Here is a 4453-nt window from a genome sequence, read left to right as displayed (position 1 = left end):
GCAGTCAGCGAAAAAGCAACGCAGCGACGGAAAACATACCGGTAATTCAGCGATCAGCGATTCCTTTCATTTTTTTAGTCAAACCAGCGGTGCGGCCCGGGTACACCGTACACATGCGCCAGCAGCCCAGCACCGTCAGGCCCTGTCCACATTCCTGTGTACGTTCCTGTGCAATGTGCATGCATGTACCTTCTCGCTTAATCAGCGCCAGGGCAGTTAGCGGATTCGTTTGGCTCTGACCTCTGTTGTAGCCTAGTAGAGGCCCCCCCCCCCCCCCCCCCCCCGGCGATGACGAGTCTCATGTTGACGTCACCAGCGCATTGTGTTCCCATCTTCTGTTGTTTCATCATGAGCTTCAGTAACATTCTTTGACGGTTCCATCATGCGGCGTAGCTCTCCAAGCTGGGACGAGCTGTGTTGCAGCAGCCTGGCAACTTCATTTCCCAGGAGAATCTTGATACTTTTGCTTGCTTGGGAATTAAAGTGTCTCCCCTTTGTTATATATATAAACAGTATGTATGAATTGTTAACCATTTTAGCGTCTTGGATGGATAGACTTGGAATCTCTAATATTCTAGGAATGTTTCTGTGCTTGTCCATCGGCCAACCAACATGTTAGAGCAACTCCAACGGGCCGACTTAAACGGACAGCGATTTCGTCCTTTTTTGTCCGTTTGGGTCGGCCGTCCGTCCGGCATCCGTCCTGTTTTAGATATGGATAGGCAGCGCGTCCAACGCGTCGATCCATATGTGCCGACGTGGTCGGCTGACCGTCCTATTTTGCATGATTTTCATAGTTTGAATCAAATAACATAATTTGAATCAAAAATATCATAGTTATTTACAAGTCAAATAAAAATAAAAATGTCTTACATACTTTTGCAAACGAATAAAAGAAGATAAATCTATTGGTTGCCAACATGAGCCCACATATGCTCAACCAAATCATTTTGTATTTGCACGTGAGTTTTCCAATCACGCATGTCTTGATGAAATTGAATGAACTGTTCAAACGTTGCCGCTCCTCCATGCTCAGACACAACATTCTCACCCTGAAACTGAAAACCCTTGATCGTACAGACGTTCCAGACGCTCGTCTTCTACGATCATATTATGCATGATCACACAAGCAGTCATCACCTCCCACAGTTTCTGCGTGCTCTAGGTATTTGCAGGATACCGAACAATGCCCCATCGAGATTGCAAAACACCAAAGGCATGCTCGACATCCTTCCTAGCACCCTCTTGCTCTTGGGCAAATCTTTTCCTCTTCTCTACGTCAGGGTTGGGGATTGTCTTGACAATAGTGCTCCACTGAGGATAGATACCGTCATCCAGGTAGTATCCTTTGTCGTAGTTGTGGTCGTTGATAGTAAAGTTTATCGGTGGGCTGTTGCCTTCGGCAAGCCTAGCAAACACCGACGAGCGCCGAAGCACGTTGATATCATTGTGTGATCCGGCCATGCCAAAGAAAGACTGTCAGATCCAGAGATCTTCAAACGCAACGGTCTCTAGTATGACAATGCAAGCCTTGGCATGGCCCTTATACCACCCTTGCCAAGCAGAAGAGCAGTTCTTTCACTCTCAGTGCATGCATTCTATGCTATCAAGCATCCCTGGGAAGCCTCTGCTGGCATTCATCGCCAACAAACGGGTTGTATCTTCAGCAGTCGGCTCTCTCAACTACTCTGTACCAAACACAACAATAACGGCTTTGCAGAACTTATACAGGGACTCTAGGCAAGTAGACTCGCTCATACAGACGTACTCATCAGTAAGATCACTGGGCACTCCGTATGCAAGCATTCGGATGGCGGCAGTGCATTTCTGATAAGAGGAAAAACCTATCTTGCCAACGACATCCTCTTTCCACTTGAAATAGTCATCATAGCCGACCACCCCCTCTCTAATACGGTTGAAAAGATGTCTACTCATACGGAAACGGCGGCGGAATTTTTTATGCTTGAACAACGGGTTTGTTGTATCAAAGTAGTCCTTCCAAAAAAGGAAATGCCGGCTCTCTCGGTTACGGTTCAACGCCGGAAGGTGGCCCGTAATGGAGCCACAGAACAACGTCCGCTGGCTGTTGAGCTGTTGATGGACCAACACGGCAGCCAATACCTCCTCCTCATCACCGGACTACGAATCGTCGGAGTCGCAAAGGAAATTGTGAAAAAAGAACTCGTCGACAGAGTCCATTTTGTACCTTGGCAAACTGTCGAACAAGTTGCAGGCGTCGACGAAGAAGACGGCCGGCGAAGGGAGTCGCGGTGCGCACAGACCAGCTAGCTGTCCTGCCGGTGTCCGGTGACCGACGAGCGTGCCAGTGAGGATCTGACTGGGGGCGAGGCGGCTCCCCGGCGGGCTGTGTGGTGGGGGGCGCGGGAGTGGGAAGCAGTTGGCTCCCTAGCAGCAAGACGACGGCGGCGGCGGGCGACGTGGGTGGCGTTGCTGGGCGGCGTTGTTGGACGGATGTGGAGGCGCCGACAGCTGGCAGAGTCGCCGAAAAAATGGGCGGCGACGTTGGCGATGAAGGAGGCGGGCGAGGGTTGGATGTGGAAGGCCAATGTGCCTCCGACCAGCGGGCCCGGAGGAAGACACCGGAGAAAGAGAAGGCGAGCGTGCGCGCGTCCGTCGCGTGTTCGCGCCGACGCAAATCCGGCTCAAAAATGGGCCGGGAATGGGTCGCCCGCGGACGAAAATCGAACGCGTGTCCGTTTGGGTTGGCGTGTTGGGCCGTCTTTTATGTCCACATCGACCCAAATGAATGACGGCGGACAAAATGAATCGCCCCATTGAAGTTGCTCTTAGGGATGTACTTTCTCGATTGTAAAATAAATCTCGTAAATTTAATGCTAAAGCTGTACAAATATAGTATTACAGTTGCGGCGCCGGGAATTAGCTACGGTCCAAAGTGTTGGAAATATACCCTAGAGGCAATAATAAAATGGTTATTATCATATTTCCTTGTTCATGATGATCGTCTATCGTTCATGCTATAATTGTATTAACAGAAAACAGTAATACATGTGTGAATGAATAGATCACAATGTGTCCCTAGCAAGCCTCTAGTTGGCTAGCTCGTTAGTCAATAGATGATCATGGTTTCCTGATCATGGGCATTAGATGTCGTTGATAACGGGATCACATCATTGGGAGAATGATGTGATGGACAAGACCCAATCCTAAGCCTAGCACTAGATCGTATTGTTCGTATGCTAATGCTTTTCTAATGTCAAGTATCTTTTCCTTCGACCGTGAGATTATGCAACTCCCGGATACCGTAGGAGTGCTTTGGGTGTATCAAACGTCACAACGTAACTGGATGACTATAAAGGTGCACTACGGGTACCTCCGAAAGTGTCCGTTGGGTTGGCACGAATCGAGATCGGGATTTGTCACTCCGTGTGACGGAGAGGTATCTCTGGGCCCACTCGATAGAACATCATCATGAGCTCAATTTGACTAAGGAGTTAGTCACACGATGACGTGCTACGGAACGAGTAAAGAGACTTACCGGTAACGAGATTGAACAAGGTATAGGTATACCGACGATCGAATCTCGGGCAAGTTCTATACCGACAAACAAAGGGAATCATATACGGGATTGATTGAATCCTTGGCATCGTGGTTCATCCGATGAGATCATCGTGGAGCTAGTGGGATCCACCATGGGTATCCAGACCCCGCTGATGGTTATTGGCCACAGAGGTGTCTCGGTCATGTCTGCCTGTCTCCCGAACCCGTAGGGTCTACACACTTAAGGTTCGATGACGCTAGGGTTATAGGGAATTGTTGTACGAGGTTACCGAAAGTTGTTCGGAGTCCCGGATGAGATCCCGGACGTCACGAGGAGCTCCGGAATGGTCCGGAGGTAAAGATTGATATATAGGACGGATGGTTTTGGACACCGGAATTGTTTCGGGCGTCACCGGTAACGTCCCGGGACCACCGGGACCACCGGAGGTGGTCCCGGGGAACCACCGAAGGGGGGCAACGACCCCAAGAGGCTAGATGGGCTAAGTGCGGGAGGGAACCAGCCCCTAGGTGGGCTGGTGCGCCTCCCACACCCAGCCCAATGTGCAAGTGGTGGGGAGAGGGGGCAACCCTACGCGCAGGTGGGCCTTAGGCCCACCAGGTGGTGCGCCACACCTCTCCCACCCTAGCCGCCGCCCCCCTCTCCCATCTGGTGGCCGCCGGTCCCTAGGGAGGGAACCCTAGGGGTGGCGCAGCCCTTCCCCCTCCTCCTATAAATAGATAAGGACTCGGGGCTGTTGGAGACACGGTTTAATCTCTCTCTCGGCGCAGCCCTGCTCCTCTCCCTCCTCCTCTCTGCCGGCGCTTGGCGAAGCCGTGCCAGGAGACCTCGTCTCTCCACCGACACCACGCCGTCGTGTTGCTGGACTTCTTCCCCAACCTCTCCCTCCTCCTTGCTGGATCAAGGTGCGGGAGA

Source organism: Hordeum vulgare, chromosome 4H, assembly GCF_904849725.1.
Source record: "Hordeum vulgare subsp. vulgare chromosome 4H, MorexV3_pseudomolecules_assembly, whole genome shotgun sequence".
Classification (NCBI taxonomy): domain Eukaryota; kingdom Viridiplantae; phylum Streptophyta; class Magnoliopsida; order Poales; family Poaceae; genus Hordeum; species Hordeum vulgare.
This window is presented reverse-complemented; position numbering follows the sequence as displayed.